At 38.8% G+C, this 25597-nt stretch overlaps 1 protein-coding gene across 6 annotated transcripts in view; it reads left to right on the top strand.

The window, feature by feature from the left end:
- ULK4 (unc-51 like kinase 4) overlaps positions 1-25597 on the top strand; it is a 591366-nt gene that overhangs the window by 530073 nt on the left and 35696 nt on the right. The window lies entirely within an intron of this gene.

Below are 25597 nucleotides of genomic sequence, written 5' to 3' on the forward strand. Positions count from 1 at the left end.
CCTTACATAAAACATTTGCCACCATGTTCTACAGATCCTGCTCTCAATGGGGTGAGAGGGGGATCTGCCTTCTGAGTTGGTGATCCCTCAGATTGTTAGTCTGGCCAGTGTATCCACTGTGTACCGCCAAAGCCCCAGACATTATCAAAGAGAACCATTTCTAAAGGACCTTGAAATAGCTAAACTGTCCATTCCCACCAATCAGGGTCATGTGACTTAGGGAGAGAAAAAAGAAACTTCATTAAAAACAGCTCAGAGCATCTATAAAGCAGACTTTACATACAAGCCCCAAAATACGCATTTTGTGTGAGCTTTTTCTCTTATTTCCAAAACTCTCCAACCTGTGTCCTGTTGACTCTAAGCTTCATTTGCCTTAAGTCTACCATTGACCTAATATATTTATTTTTACCCTTTTTAAACAGAGGAGGTAGTATGTAATACTATTCTACCATATGAATCGCCCTATGTGTATACAAGCATGTAAATATCACTTTCTTTAACTTGCAGTTAATACATTTTCCAACAAATGTAGAGTAATCTAATTGAAGAGGAGAATTGGGGATTGTAGCAAGCAGGCGTTTCAATCACAGATTCTAAATTGCACTTCAGTTAATAATGAAATTCTTGCAGGAATTAGCTGCAGACTTGTAGTCAAGAATCGAATTTGAAGAGTTGTCCATATCGATTTGTGAAATGTAATGATACTTCTTCTCGTGATCAGAATGCTATGGATTTGCTGTCTGCAGAGAGAATGGGAGAACAGATCAGAGCAGTCTGTCCTTGGGGAGCCCAAGCTGTGCTGAAGCAAATTGCCCCCACTAATGACCAGTGGCGGATACAGGAATCCAGTCATTGTGTATACTGTATGATAAAGGCCTGGCTTTATTTTATGTATGCATTTATATATATAAATGCATACATCTATGCAGACATATTCATATATACATATGTGTCAGTATTTACAGAATTTTGTATATACATTTACAATATGTATTTTCCATACATATATATATATACACACATATACATACACATGTGTTATAAAATCCATTCTTTTATTAAAAACAGTTTTTCAGTTCCAGAGGCTTCTCACATGCAATTTCTATGTCTCTCAAAACCATTTTCAACCAAGACAACATAAATTCTAGAATTTACTGAATGGATAAGTATTTGAATTGAAAGTATTTGCTTTATGTAATAACATAAAATCTGATTTCTTTTTTGTATTTGATTAGAGTTTAACTCATCTTTCGTCTAAGAAACCAGTGAATAGGGAGGGGTACCTGGGTGGCTCAGTCACTTAATCATCTGGCTCTTGGTTTCAGCTCAGGTCATGATCTCATGGGTTGTGGGATCGAGCTCCATGTCGGGCTCCATGCTCAGAGGGGAGTCTGCTTTGGATCTTCTCCTTCTTCTCCTCCTCCCATGCATGCAGGTACTCTCTCTCTAAAATAAATAAATAGGGACGCCTGGGTGGCTCAGTGGTTGAGCATCTGCCTTTGGCTCAAGTTGTGATCCTGGAGTCCTGGGATCAAGTCCCATATCAGGTTCTCTGGAGGGAGTCTGCTTCTCCCTATGCCTATGTCTCTGCTTCTCCGTGTTTCTCATGAATAGATAAATAAAATCTTTTAAAATAATAAAATAAATAAATCTTTTTTTAAAAAAAAAGCCAATGAATAGCTTATACTTAAATATAAATATTTTTTGAGGGGATCCCTGCGTGGCTCAGTGGTTTAGTGCCTGCCTTTGGCCCAGGGCGTTATCCTGGAGTCTGGGGATCGAGTCCCATGTCAGGCTCCCTGCATGGAGCCTGCTTCTCCCTCTGCCTGTGTCTCTCATGAATAAATAAATAAATAAAATCTTTTAAAATATATATATATATTTTTTTTTTGAAAAGTTGTGTCAGTCCCTAGTCTGTTAACTTGTACTTCATTGTAATTCTTCAAAGTCCCCAGGATACTCCTACCTCCTGGGCTTCTTTCGGATGTCCTAATTTTTCTGAGCAACTAAAGTGAAACTGTCACTTTTAGAAAAGAGGGCATTACCTTGGTGATTCTTAGGAGAATATTGCCATTATACTCATCTAACGGTCACTAAGGACTGAGTCAATAGTGTCAAGATGGACTTAAATGAAAAGTGTTATCACCTAAACCATCAGAAAACTGTAGGTTGCACTGCACAGACATGAGGGGCATGAGGGGCAGTCTCCCACTGTATGTAACAAGCCTGATGGTTCCCTCCTAGTGCAGTCATCTCATTTGGCTAGGCAATTACCTTGTTTGATCATTTTTCTCTTGTGTTGCTAATTTTTTTTCCAGTCTAATATTTTAGTACAGTGCTTCCTCCATGCAAGAGTGAAATGTGTATAGTTAGTCACAAGACGCTGAGAATCAAGAAAAGCAAAGGAAACCCTCCTATGATCACAGTGTACAAGGTGAAAGAGGGAAATGCCCTTATATGGCCTTTAATGAAATAGAAGAGAAAAATGATGGCAGGTTAGTCCCAGAGAGAGAGGATGCCCTCCACCTCTAGCCTTTGCCTTTGCTTTCATCTTCCCTCATTGTTCTTTCCACTTGTCCAAACCCTGTTTCCCTGTGTCTAAGTTAACCCCTTGCATGCTGCCTGCACACAGAGCTGTCACCCCCCAAATGGGCACTTAATCCTCTGTACATAGTAGCTGCACCTGAGCCTGTTTTCTATATTCTTGAGTTCCTATTAAACTTTTCCCATCTACTCTCCCTGCTGCATTAAGTCAGGGTTGTTATCTCTGCTACATGCCTTTGTAGACACTTAATAAATGCACTGAATTTAATAAAGGATCTTCTAAATGAAACAGATGTTTAGCAGTCCCCTCGCTCAGTGTAGCTTTCTTATTCAGCAGAGAATTGGTTAATGACTATGGAATAATAGGTGGTATAGTGACAAGAGCTTGATGTCTCCTCCCCAGGGGCCAGGCCTGTATCTTCCTGTGTCCCTGCTCTGTCCCTAACCCAGGCCTAGCACACCAGAGATTCTCAGAACCAGCTTACTGAATGGAAAAGCAGAGAAAGGGCTACCTTCTTAATGCTTCAGCCTCAGTTTAAGTAGCCATCTCAGTACCTGAGCTAAGGCTGGCCTGGCTTCCTGCTGGGCCAGACCTGTAGCCACAGTCAGAATTCCTCAAAGCAACACAACCAAATTGTTGCTGAATCATGAAACAGTGCAAGATAACCAGGTGCAAGCTCCACTACCCTAACACATAGGAATGCTGGGAGGTAGCTAACCTCCACCACCCATAAGAAAGAGGAAATGTTTCAAATCTACTTTTTTTTTTTTTTCTATTTTTGTTTTTAATCTTCAGGTCTTTCTGTTCCTGGGGCTCTTGAACTGCAGTAATTTTGCTTGTTAGTTTTTCTTGACTTGATACCTATCCCCCCAGGAACATCCTGGTGGATCTGCCTTTTTCACCATCTGCAAGTGGGATTGGACTGGGGGAGGGGCACACTCGGGATCTTGTAGGCATCCTTACTACCAGCCATGCCCCCTGTGGAGTAGGCCAGGTCACATGCTTGGGTGCAGGATTCCTGGATGTGGGCTCCTGGCTTGCTGACAAATTAACTTCCTGTAAATACAGCAGTGAGACCACTACTGTATTTAGCAGATACTGTTAACTCCTAGTTAAGAAAAATGTTCATTCTTTGCCTTATATCTGAATTTAAAGTTTCTTTCCCTCGATGTACCATGCCCACTGTTATGTTGTTGTAATTCAGCCATAAGCTATTTTGTTTTCTTCTGCCTCAGTATCCACTTGCAGAGAGCTCTTTTATATTTGTATGCATGTATGTTTAATTTACACAAGTGATACTGTTCTTATTCAAGGGATCATGTTCCTTCTTTTGTTTTGTTTTACAGTTTTTACCTAACACTATACTCAAAAACCCCATTCATGTTACTTTATGTTCATGTAGTGAACAAAATATAGCATACGTCTATCACTTCTGAGTCATATTAAGTTGTGAGAAACTTTTGTATCTATCTAGACAAAGAAATCACTGTGGAATGAATATATAAAAGTTTGGGTTCTACATTTATTATTCAGGGACTCCAGCTCTTCTTTGCATCCAGAATAGAGAGCTGGGGATGGACTTGCTGGACCATACTGGGGCATCTTTTCTTTCAGTAAGTCCTGACAGATTGTTTGACAGGGCAGCTGCAGCGGGCTAAGCCCCCACAGTGGTCCATGAGCATTCTTGACTCTTATACATCCTTGTCAACATTCATTATTACCTGCCTTACTGTTTGCCAGGCACTTCTATCCATTCTAATGTGTGCAAGGTAGTATTTCACTGTAAATTCATTTTGCATTTCTCTGCAAATTGGTGCTTTTGTGAAATTCCTGTTCATATCCTTTGCCCATGCTTCTGTTGGTATTCCTGGCTGATATGCGGATATTGCTGATATATTCTAGATATTTATATGCAGATCTAAAGATGGAAAATATAACCTCCATGCTGTCGTGTTTGTTGACTGTCGTGTCCTTCACTGACCAGAAAATTATCAACTTGTCTTTGGTTTGTACATTGTGAGCTTTGCTTAAGAAGCCTTTCCCTAATTCCCAGTCATAAAGATAACCTACAATGTGTCCCTTTCACTTCATTTTCGAAATGTCATCCTGTAAATCTTTGGCACACGTTTATTTCAGTTTCTTTAGTTTTAATTTTGAGTCAAGCACAAATCTTGAATATAGATTTAATATATTTGCGATGTAGCCTAGCAAGCAATACATGCTGAGCATTGGATAATTTGGCCAGAAGTAAGTCAGCATCCATCATTTCTTTTACCAGTGGTTCTCAAACTTCAGTGTTTATGGGAATTACCTAGGAGCTTTGTAGAAACGCAGATTCTTGATCCCTGCCAAAGGTCCTAGTTCATTAGGCCTGGAGTGGGGCTCTGGAATAGGCTTTTTATCCAGTTCGAGATGATTCTGAAGCAGATGGTCTCTAGCTTGAGGGAAACTACCTTATAGTCCAGTTAGGGTAGGTGCATCACTTGAAAAAAAAACACTGTCCACAACAATCCAAATAAGAGACTAAGGACACCTGGGTGGCTCAGTGGTTGAATGTCTGTCTGCCTTCAGCTCAGGGCATGATCCTGGGGTCCTGGGATTGAGTCCCACATTGGGTTCCCCACAGGGAGCCTGCTTCTCTCACTGGCTGTGTCTCTACCACTCTGTGTGTCTCTCATAAATGAATAAATAAAATCTTTAAAAAAAAAAAAAAAAAAGAGAGAGACTTTGAGCAAAGGGAATGGAATGGAAATTTTACCTGCAACCCCAGTCCAGCCTCTGGGCGCTGTAGTCATTGGAGTGGGGGTGGCACTGGGTATGAGGAAGTAAGGCTTCTATCCCCAAGAGTTGTTGAATATTTTATACCCCTAGCCCGTTTCACACTAATGCTGACTTTCTAAAGGGCACTGGAGACCAGGAATGGTTTTTTAGAGGCCATAACCACCCTAATTAACACCTCTCCTCTTCTTTTAAAGGTGCCCCCTGAAGTAGTAATGGAAATGTGAGATCTTGGGAGAAAGCACCTTCCCAGAGTCCCACTTTGCTGCATTATAAAGGGAAAAAAGTAAGAACCAGAAAGACCTGGCAATTAAGATCCATGAACAGTTTCCAGGCTTTAAAAAAATGGCAGTAAGATATAATTGCATTAAATTGCTGAATGCAAAACTTGCTCCAGAGTGCAGCCGACATGGCGTCTTTCAAGGCTGGGCCTCTCAGGATCAATTCAGGAGCATATTCCCCCTTGAGAAGGATTCTTTTCCAGGACAGGAAAAGGCACTGAGCAACTGTGCTCAGCTCCCAGCCTGGGTTGTTGAGACTGGGCAAAATTCATGCATGGTTCCCTCAGTCCCAGCGACCCTGGAGGAATTTATATTTATGTATATGAGGTTCCGGGGGACCTAGTCACTCTCTTGTTCTTATAGAATGTGCTTTGATTCCAACAGTTGACTTGTATTAACACGTTCATCATCGTTACCAGGGTGGTAATAGCGATACCTTCTGATTCATATGGCATGGTTTACACAGGACTTTCCCCTAGATTATCTCCTAATAATAACCGCTGCTTTTTGTCAAGTGCTCACAATGAGATGGATACTTTACATATATTATCTTTAATCCCCCCAAGAAATCTGTGCTTTTATAGTTGGGGGGACAGAGACTCAAAACCACTCAAATTTCCTTTAAGCCACATAAGCAGTAAGCAGCAGAGCTGGAGGTAGCAGATTCTCCAGTCATGTGCTGTGTATACAGTAATTTAAAGAAAGTGCAAGCTTATATTTGTCTCAAACCATAAACACTCAAAATATAGCATATGTCTATCACATCTGAGTCATATTAAGTTATGAGAAACTTTTGTATCTATCTAGACAAAGAAATCACTGTGGAATGAATACATAAAAGCTTGGGCTCTATGTTTATTATTCAGGGACTCCAGCTCTTCCAGTTCCTAATTCAGTGATTTTAAGGGAGTTATTTAACCTCTCTGACTTCAGTTTCCAGATCTATTAATTGGACAAAATAGCAAAGCTTATTTCGTGTAGTTCTTAGGAGGCTTGCATGGCATGATCATACAAAGGGTTTAGAAAGTGTCAGGCATATGGTAAACACCCAATAGTGTTAGATGTTTAAGAAACAAATATGGTGATATGATGGCATTTGCTGTAGCAGATTGGAGATGTGCTTGCTTTAACCATGTTCCAGGATTTAGTCTAATAAAACAATATGTGCAAATATTTCTTCTTCTTTACTAGAACCTAGCTTTTGAGAGAGCCACAGCCTTGCAGGTTCTCAATCCATTTTGATCTGGCCTCTCCCAGAACTGACAACCGTTAAACACCTTGCTCATTCTGATGAGTTACAATAACCATGCACCTACGACATGAAAAGTACTTTTAAGTCTTTTGACCCATTGAGATCTCAGTGGAAATAAGGTGGCCTGCAGCTCTTATGGTGGAAACCACCTGGTTGGTGAGGAAAGTTGCAGTCATGAGCACTCACATGCACCTGCCCACAGCACCCCCTCCACCCCCCAGAGGAGATGCCCACAGATGTGTGGGAGAAACAGCCTGCACATCCATTTCCAGGGCTGCCTGAGTGTTCACACAGCCATTTCAGATTGTCTCCAGGGCCATCTTGTACTAGCTTTACTATTCCATTTAAGTGAAAGAAGGACCCCATTTCATTAAAGGATGTAAGACATATCTAAACTCATTTTCATAGACCTGCTACAGCTAATGATACCTTTTCAGACCCAGTCCTTTACTCCTTAGACTCCGCCATCCTCTAATCAGTGGTACGGATTCCTCCAGAGTTTTGTTTAGAACAAAATTAACATTTTCTGGGAGTAAATTTTTTAAATGGATCTGTCTTCTTTTACCAGTTATGGTAGAAGGTTAATCACTGATTAAGAGCACTTCACCCAAATGCCGCCCATTTTCTTTATAAACAATCACTGGATACATGGTATCCAAACTGTAGTTCTAGATTTCTCTCACCTCACAGAATACCCTGCTGATTGCCTGCTGCTGTCACTCTGAGGTGACTCAGGTGGCTGGCTGACCCTGTGCAGCAGGATTTCCCTCAGGACACATTACAAGCCCAGGACTTTTCTTCCTACCAGCACGCTGCATAGTACCCTTATTATATAGAAGACTCTGAATAAAATGTTTTAGGATAGTGGTAGCTACACTCCAAAACAAAAGATTTGTTTGTAGTGTTTCTTTCCAGCTCTCTGCCTTTCAGTACTATTATGTTTGCATTTAAGAAATTAAAGTTTTGAACTAGAAACTAAATACAATAATATGCCAACTTACTGAATTTAAAACCAAACTCAAATATCAATTTTTATTCAAATATAAAATAGCCATTTTTTAAAACTAGCCTAACAACACAGTTCAAACCCACGTGGACTTCTTAGAGTATCACACTTCTACAAAGTGCAATTTTGAGACCCAAATTTTTAAAAATATCTTCTCAATTCTCTGTGCCAGAGAAAATTCCACCTATTATTATTCATTGCCATTTACCAGTCATGAAATGGAAGAATGGAAACAAAGGGATTTTTTTTTCTGTCATGTTTTCTTTATATTTGCCTCCATTAGGATTTTCTCAAGAGGTACGATAAAGAGTTGAGAACAATTTTTTCCTTTAGACTCATTAATATTGTACATTAATCCCTGGGACAATGGTATCGGATACACCCATTAGCTAAAGGGTCAATAAAACTGCATCAATAGGAGGGGGGGGTGTTGCTTGATTCCCTGCAGCATTTGTGAGTTAACAGTAAACAGATATCAAAGGAAAGGAGTTTGGCAGCAACTTTCCCAACCTGAGGACCAGAGAGTAAATCTTTCCTGTCTATAACCACAGAAAGTTATTCTAGAGGGTGCCAGAGCCCTGGTTTGTGGTTTAGGTAGCACTGTGGAATAAATCAGAACATTCTAGAATATTCTGGTAAATTTCTCCATCAGAATTCCAATTCTGTTCAGCATCAGCCATTTATGGTGAGGTTCCCACTATAATAAAATTGATGGAATATATATTTGACCAACAAAAAATATTTGTAATTTGGTAAATGCGTGTGGGGGTGGGGGAGGGACCAGCAGGCTGGAGCTGAACTGGGTTATCTTTTCTTCCATCATAGAAACTTCTCAAATCCTAATGTTGGATATTTACCTTTATAAATAGTCAGCTGTGCGGGGTGAAAACTTAAAAAGTAAAGTGGTAATGTTTCCAAATCAGAAGAAATGAATTTGATTTGCTAAGAAAATAGACATGTGACTATCTATTACATTAAAATATTCAATCATTCAAGCATTAAAATGTTTAATGAGAGTACTAACGTTTTCAGAAAATGACTGTTACAATATTAACTTAGAAAATTGTACAAGAGTTGGGGAGCCTGGGAGGCTCAGTCAGGTAAGCCTCAGACTCTTGATTTTGACTCAGGTCATGATGTCAGGGTTGTGGGATGGAGCCTTGAGTCAGGTTCTGTGCTCAGCAGGAATCTGCTTGAGATTCTTTCCCTCTCCCTCTGCTCCTTCCTCTCTGCTCATGTGCTCTCACTCTCAAAGGAAAAAAGGAAGGAAGGAAAGGAGGGAAGGGAGAGAGGGAGGAAGCAGAAAATTGCATAGAGAAATGTATGGGCTAACTGCGAAAGATAGGGGTGCCTGGGTGGCTCAGTGGTTGAGTGTCTACACCTTTGGCTCAGTTTGTGATCCCCAAGTCCTGGGATTGAGTCCTGCATTGGGCTCCCCTTGGGGAGCCTGCTTCTCCCTCTGCGTATGTCTCTGCCTCTCTCTCTGTTTATTCTCTCTCATGAATAAATAAATTAAATCTTTAAAAAAATGCAAAACATATTCCAAGATGTTAACTCACTTAAGATTTGAATGCCTATTACATGCAAGATGCTATTGTAGATGCTGACATACATGGTAAATGGAAATGTTCCTGCCTTCATGGAGCTTCACACATGAGGGAAGGGGGCACCACATACTAGTTTTTGTTTTTTTATAACAGCTTTGTTGAGATATAATTCATATAGCTCATTTAAAGTATGCAAATCAATGTTGGATTGTATATCCACAATTGAGCATCCATCTCTGCAGTTTTATCACCCCCGAAGCAACCTAATACCCATTAGCAAACACTTCCCATTTGCCCTCTTTCTCTAGCTTCTGGCAATCACCAACTTTTCTCTCTATAAAGTTTTGTCTTCTCTGGGCCTTTCATATAAATGGAATCACACACTATGTGGTGTGGCCTTTTGTGTCTGACTTTTTTCACTGAGTTTTGTGCTTTCAGAGTTCATCTATATTATAGCACGTGTCAGTATTTCATTCCTTTTTTTCTGCCAAATAATTACATTATATTATATCCATTGTATCCATTCATCAGTTGATGGTCATTTGGGTTTTCTCTACCTTTTGCTAATATGAATAATACTGCTATAAAAGTTCACGTATAAGTTTTATTTTTTTTTTAAGATTTTATTTATTCATGAGAGACACAGAGGGGCAGAGACATGGGCGGAGGGAGAAGCAGGTTCCCCACAGGGAGCCCGATATGGGACTTGATCCCAGGACCCCAGGATCATGACCTGAACCAAAGGCAGATGCTCAACTACTCAGCCACCCAGGTGCCCCTCATGTACAAGTTTTAGTATAGACCTTTGTTTCACTTGGGTATGGAATTGCTGGTCCATATGGTAAATCTATGTTTAATCATTTGAGGAATTCCTAGAGTCTCTTCCAAAGTGGCTGCATCATTTTATATTCTCACCAGTGGCGTATGAGAGCTCTGATTTGTCCACATCCTTAACATTATCATCACTTGCTATGTTGTCTTTTCAGTAAAAGTCATCCTAGTGGGTATGAAGTGGTGTCTTGTGGTTTTGATTTGTATTTCCCTGATGGTTGACGATATTGTACATCTCTTCATGTGCTTGTTGGCCATTTCTTTGAGAGATGTTTATTCAGTATTTAGCCCATTTATTAGTTGAGAAAGACTAGGGAAGGGTTCGTCAGGGAGGCCTCCCTGGTAGCCAAGACCTGAGTGCTGAGTAGGAGCTGGTCATGTAGAAGAGAATATTCTAGGCCTATAGAACACCAGGTAAACCTATGGTAAGTGAATTTGACTTGCTTAAGGAAAAGATAGGACAGTGAGGCCAAAATGCAGTAGGTGAGAGGGGATGGTGTAGGAGAGATGACTGGATACCAGAATAAGTGTTAGTTTGGTGCAGGTGCTGCTGTGGGAATAAAGGATTGGGGTGGGCAGGAGTTAAAGCAGAGTACTAGTTAAGAGATTCCTGCATTTATTAAGTACAGATACAGGTGATGATGATGCACTGCTATAAAGGGATTTGAAGTGTACTTTCAAGGTAGTGCCTTCAGGACTAGCTCTTGTGTTGGATGTAGTGTGTGAGGGAACAAGATAATACAGAGGACCACTAGATTTTGCCTGGATAGTTGGTGAGATGATGACCCACAATTGAAGTGAGAAGTAAGTTCAGCTTCAATTTCAGAGAAGATTTCTACTTTATTATTGTCAAGTTGGAGAGCTTCTTGGATGTGCAGATTGCTTCTCATCAGATTTGTAAAATTTTCAGCCATTATTTCTTTGAATATTTTTTCCGCCCCTGTCTCTCCTCTCCTGATACTCCCATTGTACATGTACTGTACATTTCATGGTGTCTCATTTCTTAAGACTCCCTTCATTTTTCTTCATCATTGCTTTCTCTCTGTGCTTTGGATTGCATAATCTCTACTGATATATCTTAACTTTGCTGATTCTTTTTTTCTGCCTATTCAAATCTGTTGGGAGTCTCTAGTGAGCTTATTTCATTTATTGTACTTTTCAAAATCAGAATTCATATTTAAAATTTTTTCTCTTTATCAATATTCTGTATTTGATGAACATTGTCATCACACTTTACTTCTTTATACATTATTTCCATGAGGTCTTTGAGGATATTTCTGATACTGCTTTGAAGTTCATGTCTGTTAAATCCAACATCTGGGTCTATCACAGTTGTTTCCTGTTTTTTTTTTTTTACTGTATGGATCATATTTTTCTGTTTCTTTGTATAGTCCTAATTTCTTGTTGGAAACCAGATATTTTAGATAATATATTGTAGCAGTTCTGGTTACTGGTTCCCCTTCCCCCAGAGTTTGTTATTATTATTTGTTCATTAATTTGTTCCATGACTAACAATATTACTGTAGTAGAGTCTATTTTTTTCCACCCTCCCCACAGTATAGAGCCTCTTGTGAAGCCTTCTCAAGAGTTCTGCCTTGGGCATTTGCACAGTCACCCTGGGATGATCATGGTTTTACTAGGCTGTCTATGTCTTTCCCTGATCTCTCTGTTAAGCTGTCTGCCTCTTTGGTATCACATCTAGCTGTAAACTTCTATTAATTACTGATTGCTGTAATTGTTTATGAGAATGCTGTAGGGTAAAAATTGCTCTGCATTCTGGTCCAAATAAATGTGGACCCCTTTGCAGGGGAATTTTTTGAGACCAGTCCTCAACTTTTGTTCTGACCCCAGGAGGGTTCTCTTTTGGGCTCCTTTCATGGTTCTCTCTGATAAGAAGCTGGCCTGCAACTTAGCCTGCTACTATGATGAAGCTACTAGCCTTCCCTTACTTGCTTACCACCAAAAGCTTCTTTGTTTTTAGAACATCCTTGGGCTCGAATTTCATCACACTCTGTTCCAATAAAGTCAATTCCTTTGGGGACAGCTTTGGAGTTCTTTGTTCTTATGGCCTGCCTCTTCCTTGTACAAAATCTCTGAGCCACAACTCTGGAGCTGGGGGAGGGCACAGTGGCCAATTTCTCTCAGAGTGACACCTCTGCTTTATGAGCAGGATAGGATAGAGGTGGCAACCTCTGGCCATGTCAGCTTATCTCTTTCAGCATGGAACCTCTGCCCTATGAACTTCCTGGGGTGAGGGCAACCAGGGCACCACCATTCTCAGTGTGCCACACCTGACAGAGAACATCTGCTGTCTGTATGGGAACTGGGTGAAGGAAGGGAGCTTCCAGTTTCTCAGCTGTACTTACCCAGAATTTAGCCTCTTCAACACATAGTTGGGCAGGATGAAAAATGTTGGTGTCTTGCCCTTCTTGGAGGTGTATCATAGGCCCTAACTTGGAATTGGCAGGAATGGGAGCCCTGTATTCTTTGCTACACCAGTTTACAATGGAGTTTTCATCATGCTGAGCTGGAAGGGAATGGAGAGGATTGTGGTTGACCTGCCATAGACTTTCACTGTTATCATTGTGTGTGTTAGTAGATTTTTCTTGAATAAGTATTTCTTCATTTGCTGTATGCCATTCAGACAATTTTAGACACCATTTTAAAAAGTTTTCTACTAATTTTGCTTGTTTTACTGGGATGTGGGTCTGTGGAGCTCCTCACATTGCCATTCCAGAATCCCGTAACACCATTTTTACTCAAAAGAACAACTACTAACAAATAATGGTTAGATTGAAGCAGTTAGCAAGTATTTTTCTCATAAAATGAAGTCTGTCACTTCAGGGAAAACAACTAACAGCAGTTCTTGCCATAAAATAGAGTTTTCAAGCAAAAATTAGAATTTTAGGGATACATAATAGTCACCACTGAGAGTTTGACAGTGTTCCAATAGGTAAAGACTTTTCTGGTGAGATCAGTGGTGATAATAATTAATGTGATTTTTTTTTTTTATATTCTATCACAAAATATATCAACATTTTCGGCAGATCCCTACAATTCAGTAGATGAGTATTTTTGAGATGACAAAACACAGGAGATTACAGAATTTTGTATGGTTAATGACCTACTCCAAGTGCAAGATAAACCAACGGATTTTCATGTAAAAAGGGCTTGGGAAGTTTACTGATCTGGTTTCCAGTCCACATCACAATTATCCTTAAGAAACTTCACTTGTCGACTTCTGGTGTAGCATCGAAGAAGAATATTCACAATCATCTGAAAAGAATATGATACTTCTCCACTTCCCAGTTACATATCTGTGTGCGGCTGAGTTTTCTTTGTATATTTCATTCAGAACAATATGTCCCAGCAGATTGAATGCAGAAACAAATTTGTGAATCCAGTTGTCTTTTAATATATCAGACATTAAAGAATTTGCAAAAATGTAAAATAATTACACTCTTGCTCTGAAATTTTCTTTCTTAGGAAAAATATTTTTTAAATATTAAAAACATTTGCTGATATGAATAGTTTTGTTATTTTAAAATGAATTTATAAATATTTTTAAATGTCTCATTTTTTATTTCTAATACAATAAATATTGATAAATAGTCCCCGCATGAACAGATGATCTTCAGGGTTTTCATTTCCTTTAAAGGTAAAGGGTTCTGAGAATAAAACATTTGAAAACCACTTACCTATGGGAGACCCATATATAATGTCTATTAGATAAGTGTTTTCATGTATGCATGTGTGTATCTACATACGCACACATATACATATATAATGAAAGCCTGCACTGAACAAAGATGTATTCTTTACAAAGACACATGGAAATTTAGAAGTTATCTCAAAGTTTCTTAACCAATTTAAAATAAATTATATACTCAGACCACATCTCTAACCACAGTCAAATTAAATTAGAAATGATTAATAAGCTATCCCATCACCATTACCATTACCACCACTACCATTTTGGGGCATGGGGAACTGTGGCATATACCTACTCTTGAATAATAATGGCTTTAAGAGAATTTGATGATGTTCAAACTGAAAATATTTAGAACTATTCTGGTCATCTATTTCCATAAAACAAACCACACTGAAACTTACTGGCCTAAAAAAATTTTATCTGCTGACAGATCTGTAGTTTGGCTTGGACTCAGTAAAGCCAACTTGTCTCTGCTCCTCTGCACGATGGGGCATCAGCTGGCACATCCCAAAGGCTGGGGGCTAGAATCATCTGAAGGCTTACTCTTAAGTCTGTTATCTCTTTACACGGCCTCTTCACGTAGCCTGGGCTTCCCCAGAACATGTTGGCTACTTCTAAGGATGACCATCTCTAAAGAACCTTGTGGAAACTGCATTGCCTTTTATAACCCACCTTCAGAAGTCACTCCGTATCACTTATGTCTGCTCCAGGTCAAGTCAGTAGGCTGAGGGAAGCAGGAAATTACACTTCATCTTTTGATAGGAGGATTGTCAGAGAACCCCTGGGCTTTAAAACCACTATAGAATTGAAGTAATAAAATTAAATAGCTTGACTTAGGCAGCACATCAGAACTTTGGCTAGAGGGACATTTTTAGTGTTAAAAACAAGAAACGTTGAAAAGAAATGTGTTGATTATTCAACCAAAGAAGCCTGTAAAAGAGTAACAGATTAAACCGGGAGAAATCAGAAGGAAGAAAATGCTAGATATAAGAGTAGAAATTAATGAAATAGGAAGTAATGCAAAACCAAAAGCTGATCTTATAAAATGCTAATAAAATAATCCAACTAGCTAAGGGGAAACGAACAAATAATTACACACCAACAATAGCAGCAACAACCAACATTTAGTGAGCACTAGATGTATTACTTTTCACTTTTATTGCCAAGGATTCATCTAGGCATATTACATCCATTAACCAGTTTAATTTTCCCGACAATTAGATGAAACTGGCACGTTAGATAACCCTAATTTACAGATGATGAAACCAAAGCATTGTAGAGGTTAAATAATATGCCCATGGGACACATAGCCGCTAAGTGCCCTAATACTTTTCATCTTTGCTGCATCTGTGTTGATGCCCGTCTTTTCATTCCTAATAGTGTTTTGTGTCCTCTCTCTTCCTGAGCAACCTTGCTAGAGGTTCATCTACTCTCTTGGTCTTTAACAACCATCTCTTGACTTTGTTGATTATATTGTGCGCACTCATTTCTCTTTCATTCATCTTTGTTCCTGTAGCAAGTTCTAGTTACCTTAGATTTATTCTGCTTTTCTTTTTTTTTCTAATTAATTTGCATAATAAGCTCATGAGTTTTTAGCCTTTCTTCCTTTCTGATATAAGCATTTAGGGCTACAAATATCTCTCCTTGGTCCACTTGTGCTGCGTTCCACAAGTTTTGACATATAGTGTTTTTTATTACGTCTCAGACCTAACTTTTAAAAACCATTTCATCATCCCATCTTTGAAGCATAAGTTATTTCTTTTTTTTTTTTTTTTGTCATAAGTTATTTCTAAGTGTGGTTTTAGATTCCCAAACCTGTGAATTGTTTTTTTTGTGATTAACCTCTGATGGAATGGTGTATGGTCAAGAAACATGATCTCTGTAGATTCTGGTTCTTCAGATTTTTTGAGACTTGCTTTATGGCCTGATATATTATCTTTTTTTATGAATGTTCCATGTGTGCATTAGAAGAATATACATCCTTCAGTTGTTAGGTGTAAAGCTCTCTCTCTCTCTCTTTTTCCATTACACTGAGGTTGTTAATTATCTTGTTCAAATATTCCATATCTACTTAAATTTTCTATATGCCTGATTATCAGCCAGGTGGTAAATTTGTGATTTCTCCCTAGAGTTCTGTCAGTTTTTGCTTCCTATATTTTTACACTATTTTACTAGATATATTGGAGTTTAGAATTGTTGTGTCATACTGATGATTTGAAACTTTTAATATTTTGTAGTAACTTTCTCTGTCCCTGTTTATGGTTTTTATATTAAGGTCTATTTTTTTTGTTTAGATTAATATGGTTATGCCCAGTTTCTTTAAGCATTACTCCCCTGATTGGTCTTTTTCCACATATTTACTTTCAACCTTCCTATATATCCTTTTGCTTTTTTAGAAGTGGCTCTTACAAAGAGCATGGAGCTGGATTCTGGTATTTTGCTATTCTTTGCATAACTTTCTCAGTTACACTTTTAACTCAGTTTTCTCAATTGTTCTCTTTTATTGTAAAATATCTTTCATACAGAAGGGTAAACATATTTGCATGATTTAAAGAATAATTATAATGCAGACCAGATGAGTGACTGTGATATAGTTTAGGATGCACAATTGCCAGTCCCTCCCCTCCGACATTCTGCTCAGACCCCTCCTAAATGTAACCACTTCTCACTTGTATGATGGTCATTCTCTTCCATTATAACTTTAAAATTTCTCTTATTTTCTAATAAAAGCACTTACGACTTTGTCCTTGACCTTTAATTAAAAAGTAGAAATTTCAATATGTAGCCCTTTTATTCTTTTCTTAGTTCTAAATAGGTTCTGTGTCCCTTTGTGCTTCATTTGTTCTCTCTTGTGGCATTAGCAGTATGTTTTAAATATTCAAAATTAGGGGGGCACTTGACGGGATGAGCACTGGGTGTTATACTATATGTTGGCAAATAGAACTCCCATAAAAAAATACAAATAAATAAATAAATATTCAAAATTCATGAGGTTTTTAAAAACTTACTTTTTTTTCTATTTTAATTGCATTATAGGTCAGAAAATGCCATCTATATGATGTCAGTTCTTAGCTATTGAAACTATTTGCAGCCTAATAATGTGTTTGGTTTTTTGCACTTTTTCAGGTTTGAAAAAAAAATGTATATTTTAGTTTTACAGTACAGGATTCCATGTATAGCCATTATGTTGATTTTACTAGTTGTGTTACATTCCTATCTCTAAGATCTCCCTGATGTTTTGGGCCACTTGATAGACCAATCAATGAGGGATGTGACACATCTCTCACTATGATTATCGATTTCAATATTTCCTTATAATTTGTTCATTTCTACTTCATATATTTTAGGATTGTGGTATTTATATGTATACAACATAGGAATTGTTAGTTTCCTGGCAGCTTCATAGAGAATTCTTCTCTTAACACTGTGTTTGGGCCTTCATCTTCATTTATAAATAATGCTTTTTGCCTTAAGATTTGTTAGATCTGTTTTACCTTTCTTTTGCTTGTATTAGTCCGGGTTCTCCAGAGAAACAGAACTAACAGTGTGTGGATGGGGAGAGTTATACTAGATTTCCATATATATGTATATGGATAAAGAGATTTACTTTAAGGAATTGTCTCACATAATTGTGAAGGCTTGGTGAGCCCCAAATCTACAGAGTAGGCCAGCAGGCCGGAGACCCAGGGTAGCATTGCAGTTCAAATCCAAATCCAAAGGCACTCTGCTGGCAGAATTCCCATCTTCTTGGGTCAGGGGTAGTGAGAGGTGTGGGTGGTATCAGCCTTTTTCTATTGAAGCCTTCATCTGATTGGACGAGGCCCACCGCAATATGGAGGTAACCTACTTTATTTAAAGTCTACCAGTTAAAAGTTAATCTTCTCAAAAAAAAAAAAAAAATGCTGGGCAGCCCCGGTGGCGCAGCGGTTTAGCGCCGCCTGCAGCCTAGGGTATGATCCTGGAGACCCTGGATCGAGTCCCACGTAGGCTCCCTGCATGGTGCCTGCTTCTCCCTCTGCCTGTGTCTCTGCCCCCGCCCCCGTGTGTGTCTCTATGAATAAATAAATAAATAATCTTTAAAAAAATGCTTTCACAGAAACATCTAAAATAGTGTTTGGCAAAATATCTGGGTACCATGGCTTAGCCAAGTTGAAACATAAAATTAACTGTCACACTTGTTATTTCCTTTTCCATCTTTTTACCCCAAGCCATACTCCCTCTTTTATGCCTTAGGTAAGTGTCATATAAATAGCATCAAGTTAGATTTTGTTGTTTTTATCTGATCTGACAATCTCTGTCTTTTAACTGGTCTGTTTATTCCATTTGCACTTATTGTGATCCTATATGGAGTTAGTTTTTTTTCTATTGTTTTGTGTATTTCTGATTTATTCCCCTTCTGTTTTTTCCTGGCTTCTAATAAACTGATTGTAATGTAAATAAATACATACCTTTTTTCCTGTTCTACTGGTTTGAAAGATATATGTTCTTTCCCTTTTATTTAGCAATGATCTTTGAAAAGTTAGCAGGTATAATTGATTTAACAAAATCTAGAAGCAGTGCTTCTCAAAGTGTGAACCACAGATTGGTGCCAGTCCAAGAATTTATTCTGGTACTAGTTCACAATGAGATTAATATATAGATTGAGTTTCCACAGCACATAAGGACAGAAATTGAGACCTTGGATAAATTTGAGAAAGGAACTGGAAATTCAAGTTGTGGGGTACCAAAATAAGCATGTTCCAAGGCAGCCACACCAGCAAACACAGCCACATGTTTTAATTTCTTCCTCATGTTTTCCTGATGGGGATTTACCTTATTTCCTTGCTAGCTCAGCTGTATGTTTAACAGAATATTTTATCAGCACATGTGGCTTTTATAATGTGAGATTTTCTAGTCTATCCAGGTCTTAATGTTCTATTGTAGGGATGGAAGTTTCTCACGATGCATCTTTATCAATATTGATATGTATTTATTTAAAAGGGAGAAAACACTCAGCTTTACAAAGGGCTGGAATTTCCTTTCTCCAGGTATAAATCTTCCCCCTCCAGGCCTGACCATCATTTTGGTGGCTCAGTGTGTGTACCCATCTCCATAAAAAGGGAATGTTTCCGACCTTATAATTCTTGGCAGGAAACAAAGACCATCTCTAATGATAATACTATGTACTTGCTATTCCTGGCTCCCTTGCAACTGAGCCACAGACAAGTGATTTCAGCCATTTGTGTCAGACCCCCTCATTGCAAAGTTTGACGTAGGAGCTAGTGACATAAGCAAGGGATGGTGAGTTTGCTATCTGGAGAAGTGATGGGATCTCACTTTGCCAGATTGACTTCCTGGCACTTCAGAGCAAAAACAGGACTGCTGCCAGTCATGACTGTCTTATGATGGCCTTTCCAATCAGATCTGGCCCTGCTGCAAGCTGGAATACCTTGTATCAGAGGTGGTGATTGGTGTGAGCTTTGTCCCTGGAAGCTTAGCCTCAAATTTTTCAGCTCCCCCCAAAATTGTGAGCCCCCAGTAGCTTTCTCTGCTTAGAGCAGCCAGGGATGATCTCTGCAGCTTGCTACTAAAAACCATGATCCCAAGTGTTATATTTATCTACGTTAAGTTTCTGATTCTACTGCGCCAACAAATTCATGTTCTCTTGAAGAAGGAAATGTCTGAGATGGCTCACTATCTTACACGTGATACTGAGTACCTTCACTCCTGCAACTTTCCAAACCTTCTAATGTGTCCCTTCCTTTAGTATCCATATACCAGTGGTAACAGTCACTTGGCATGGCTATAGGCTCTCTATTCCTTTTCCAGGAGATCTTTGAACACCACTTGGTTGTCCCCTCTCACTGCACACTCTACCATGTATCTCCCCGATTTAATCCTGGGCACTTCTACAGGCTGCTGCCCTTCCCAATGTGGCTTACCTCAGAGCGCAGGTATATCTGCAGGGCTTGCTACCCAAGATGACCCTGAGTTACAGACTCAAGCAGGTCAGAAGAAAACAACAATGCAGAAGACAGACTTACAGCTGGGCTCTAAAAGATCATATTACCTGGCCCAGAGAACCCCTTATCTCAGAGAACACTGCTAGACATGTATCCAGACTCCCTTCCATTTGTTGAATAATCAGAAGTCAGTCGTCTGCATTTTACTGTGTGAAGAAGTAAATTTGGGAGAAGTCAATCAAGCTGAGACCTCACTAACCTCTCTGGCTCTGCAGAGACATTTGCGTTGTTACTCTGAATGTGCTCAAATAGAAATGTGGTAGCACATTCCTGCAGTCACAAGATCTTAATTTTAATGAATACCTCTTCTCTCGTTTTCTTTGGAAAGTGAAATTAACATTTCAGCATGAACTACAAATGCTAAATTGTTAATAGCCTCCCTAGAGTTACTTCTTGCTATGACACCTTCAATGATCATCTTGATTTAAGCAGAGTCAAATATCGGTGTAGGCTCCTGAACTGGAAGCTCCTTAAATGCTCCTCAAGAAGAATGAAGTCTTTTCTCCCAAACCCTGGGAAGAAGACAATACCAAGTAATTATTATCAGAAGCAGTGCTGTAATTTTTAAAAAATCATTATGTCTAAATAATAATTATAATATTTGTTCATTTGTATTTGAATGTTTGATGTTTTATGAATTTTGAATATGATATTGATTTTGTTCTGACGTAAATACACAATTCTGTCTTCCAGTCTTTGGCTGCAGGCTGTTGTAATATTTTCATATTAAGAAAAAATTCACTTATTCTTGAATATTATGAAATTTTCTATATCAAATTAGGGAATAAATTATTTTGATTTTTTAAATATTTAACCAAACATATTTATCTAAATTTGATAGATATGGAATCAAAGATAACTGCTCTGCTAACATTAGATCACTTGAAATGTTTGTGATTCCCTGTACTTCCTCAACAGACATTCATTGTGAATTTCTTATTTAGAATCAGAGCTTTTTATCATTTCCCTTCATTTTAAAATGATCTGTTCACTTTAAATAAGGACCATTTTGCAACTTGAAATCTGAACTTTTGGGAGAGTAATTGGAAGTAAATAAACAGGGCTGCAACTGGGCAATATTCTAAATATTTCAAGAACTTTGAAAATAGTTAAAAGAAATGGCTTCTTACAACATGCTGCGTTTCCACAAAAATACTTCATTTGATCATTGACTTGAGTATCCAAAAAATAATCTTTCATGGCTTTGTTCTCATCAGCCTTCCACCTTTTTATTCTTCCTTCAAAAGGCCACCAGATGTGTGAGAGCCAAGACGGTGGTGTTAGCGTCTACTGTCATCCACGTCCTCTCTCCTTCTGGACCCCAGACATATGAAAAGCTCAATTTACTGACTTGCTTAAACAATTTTAATAAGTCTTAATTCAGATCTTATTTTGTTTCCACTCAATAATAAATTGAAGAAAACTCCATTTATCTCTGAAAGTTAAACACATTTAAAACTGATAGTTGGATTCTTTAACTATGTCTGTGCAAGTCTCCACTAGCCACACATTCTTTACAGTGCTTAGATATATAAAAGTAGTTTCCTGTGAGGTATGAAATGCCCACTTTCTTCACCCAAGTGCTTCAAATGATTCTCATTTTCCCATGCTCTTGCTCTGACTCTGACATCCTCAGCAGTTAGGCCTGGGATTCAGTGACCTTCGTAAATAGAAGCTGTTAAATTTATTAATATCATAAAAATATTGTATTAATCATGAAGCCAAGATGGTTTTAAACCTTAAACTGTGTTTTACTATAATGATCAACATCAAATAACTCTTAGAAATAGAGTTCCTCTTCCCAAATGGTGTTACATCCATCAGGGATTCAAACTAATTTTTCACAAACAAGTATTTTGATACTTTACAGATATTTGGATTGTGAAATTTGTTAATGATGACATATCTGATACTGAGCATTCAGTGCCAACCAAATTTTTATTTCGTGTTTATGTCCTGTCATATCTCTTCATTTATATTAATAGATACTTAAATGTTTTTACTCAGATGCATTCCTTTGCCATACTGTAAACATAGCCTGTTTCTGTAGAAAACTGTGATCAACCAGCCGTTCTACCCAGTGTTTAAGTTGTTAATTAACGAAAAGTTAAATAAATGAAGATTAGTTGAAATCTTTTTCAGCTGGCTGTATACCATTAAATAAGTTAGTGCTCACATGTTATATCCATTCCTAGCATGTAACTTAGAGCTAATTAGAAGTTATCTTGAGGCCTGGGAAGACTCAGTCCATTGTATTCAACATTGTTATGTTGAAATGCACATTTCCCCTCATCTTAAAAGATTGAATAGCATTTCATTTAAACATGAAATAAAATGCCAGCTGGTTAAGAGAGAAAAAAATGTAGTTAGTATAATATTTTTTGCATGAATGGCACCATCCCTGCAGGGTACTGATTTCTCCCCATCTCACTCAGTGCTCAGGCTTGACTAATGAAAGCGGCAAGCAGTGTGGATGATCCCCGGGCAAAAAATGACTCAGAAATCACACCTTTTCATTCTGGACTGAAATACAACAGCGCCCTTTGACCCTTTCTGGATCTGATCTATCCGTGTGGCTGCACTATCTTGAACAAGTCCCTGAGCTTGAGGGATTCTATCCTACTAGACCCCCTTTTATGATCATCCTTCTCAATCTGGATTCGGCTTCCTCCCCACCAGGACTTCGGGTCCTGATTATTCTAGATCAGAAAAAAGCCCCCAAAACCTGTGAAATGGTCACAAGTTTGGGGGGCTGTGATAAAAGATTTAATTTTATTGGGTCCAGAAAGTGTTCAGTCTGTATTGCAGGATCTGAGCTCATGAACCTTCCTTGGGACTGATGTTTGGTTATTTGTTTAAAGTGTCCTGGTGCTTCTAGCTTATCTATAGCATAACTGAGGCAGGAATGCCAGCCCTGGTGAAGGAAGCACTGGTTTGCAGAAATATTAGTAACAATATTATTAGTGAGTAATAATAATGTCTTATTTGTTATGGCTCCAAATTACTGTGACCTTTTTTGGAGTTGGGGGGTTTCATAATTGTGCTCTTTCTTATCTCTGATTCTGGGTCTAAAATTAAGAGGAAGGAAAAAGTCAATTCGACAAATGCTTACCTGCTATGGACCAGACTTTGTTCCAAGATCTGGGGATGTGTCAGTGAAGCAAAACAGACATAAATCCCTCTTGTGGACTTTACGTTCTTATGGAGGGAAGTAGACAGTAAATGAGGGAATGATAGAGGATATCAGAAAGTAACAAGTCCTAGGGGGAAATTCACAAAGGTATGGGCAGGCAAGGCATGAAGGGTTGTGGTAGCAATTGAGAGGTGACATTTGTGTAAAGACTTGAAAGAGGTGGGGGAGTGAGTACTGTAGGAGAGTTTAGGACAAGAACATTGCAGGCAGAGGAAACAGTAGGTGCAAAGGCCCTGAGATAGGAATGTGCCTAACCTAATGACAGCCAGGCATGGCAGATTCAAGGAGCAGCAGCAAGGCCACCAGTGTGGAGAGAATGGGGGGCGGGGGCGGGGGGAGGAGACCAGCAGAAGATCAAGGACAGGTTACTTACTGCAATACCAGGGACAGAGATAACTGTGGCTTGGCCCAGGGTGGTAGCAGTTTGGGTGGTGAGAAGGGGTCACATTTTAGATCCACTGTGGAGAGAGACCTGACAGATTTCCTGACAGTTTGGATATGGGCACAAAATAGGAAAGGGAATCAAGAATGACTACAGGAGGGGCACCTGGGTGTCTCAGTCAGTTAGGCATCTGTCTTCAGCTCAGGTCATGATCCCAGGGTCCTGGGATGGAGCCCTGAGTGGGGCTCTCTGCTCAGCAAATCTTCTTCTCCCTCTCCCTCTGCACTTCTCCTGCTTGTGCTCTCACTTGCTCTCTTTCTCTCTCTCAAATGAATAAATAAAAAACTTTTAAAAATGTTAATTAAAAAAAGTGACTGCAGGAAGAGTTGATTTTTGAGGACAAGATTGATGCTCAGTTCCGTTCACTTTAGGACATGTTGAATTTGAGATGCCTACTAGACGTACGAGATTATGCCCCTGGCATAATCTGACTTTTTCTTCCAGTCTTGGGGTTGACCTGGTCTTGGCTAGGCTTGCACAAGGGCTCAGAAGCTTGTGGAATCTCCTTGTTTCTGCATGGATATGATATGCTGAACATTAGGCCCAGTTTCTAGAGCATTATAACCCCACCTGTTTGTTTGCTATGCAAACCTACCAGAATGTGAGAAATGGGGCATAACATTTCAAGCTAGAACTTGTCTCCTGCAAAGAGAAAATTAACTCTCTTTTATAAATGTCAGTGCTTTAACTGCTATTAGCCACACATCACCTGTATCATGCCTGGGAGGGTGTTCCCCCCACCCCTAGCTGGAACCTACGTGGTGCTTCTCATGACTACCTGGGTGGGCTGTGGAAGTGTACTGGAGCCTCATCAGACTGGCATGGGGCAGTATTTGTATATTGTTAGGCCTTGATTAAGACAAAGCTTCTCCCAGGCCTATTCGTATTATTTGGGAAGTGTTCTGCAACCAAAGAATAATTTTAATACAGAGATCAATGAAAACTGAGATCCCATAGGGTTTATTCATTGTCAATTTATCATTATTATCTCCTCAATATAATTGTGTTAAATAATACCCATTGTAGACACACATTTAGAGGAAAGTTGTACACAAATACTGTCTCTGTAGAAATGAGGGTTCCTCCTTTGAAAACTCTTTTTAGAAAAGCAGATAAATACCCTCCAGTTTTCACAATTTAGAGCTGCTGTAAATGTTCCAGAAATAAATATCTGAGTCACATTTACCTCTTCCTGAGTTTTCTACATCTTCAAAATTTTATGCCAACTTCATTTATCCAGTGGTATATAAATCAGACAGCTCTATGGTTGCCCCAGGCTTTCATCCAGTCAAAGAAATGTGACCAAAGCTCTTTTTCAATTTTTCATCCACTAAATTTGTACCTCCCCAAAATAAATCCAGCACTGGCAATGTGTGATGAAACCAGTGGCCGTTCCCTGCTGGTGTCAGGAAACATGCAGCCCCTATGGAAAGTATCGGCTAGCGTGTTTCTGGAGCCATATATAATTAATGATCTTGACTCAGTAATTCTGTGCCTAAGAGTTTATCCTAAAGAAATCACCAGAAACATGGGCAATGGTAGATGTGGGAAATTATTTATAGTTCAGAAATTGTAGTGAATCTAAAAATCCACCAACATGAGCATGATCAGGGAAATTATATTTTACTCTCTCAGTGGAATATTTTATGGTCATTAGTAATTATTGTAATAGAAATTACAATTTGCAATGTGGAAAATATATGGGCTATTATGGTTGGAAGTAAAGCAACACAAAAATAATCTGTTCACTGGGTTTACAAATTACTCCTCTTGAGCAGAGGATCACAGAACACAAGTGTCTCCCCATCCAAATTTCTAGGAGACCTCCAGTTATACTCACTAAATATTGCTACATTAACCAATCACCCTGAAACTTGTGAACTTAAAACAAGAGCCACTTTAATGTCTCACAATTTTGCAGGTCGGCCATTTAGTTTGGAATGCTGGCCATTCTTTTACTGGTCTTGACTGGGCTATCGCATTCATTGTTGGTCAGCTACCAGTCAAG

Source organism: Canis aureus, chromosome 22 (assembly GCF_053574225.1).
Source record: "Canis aureus isolate CA01 chromosome 22, VMU_Caureus_v.1.0, whole genome shotgun sequence".
Lineage (NCBI taxonomy): Eukaryota > Metazoa > Chordata > Mammalia > Carnivora > Canidae > Canis > Canis aureus.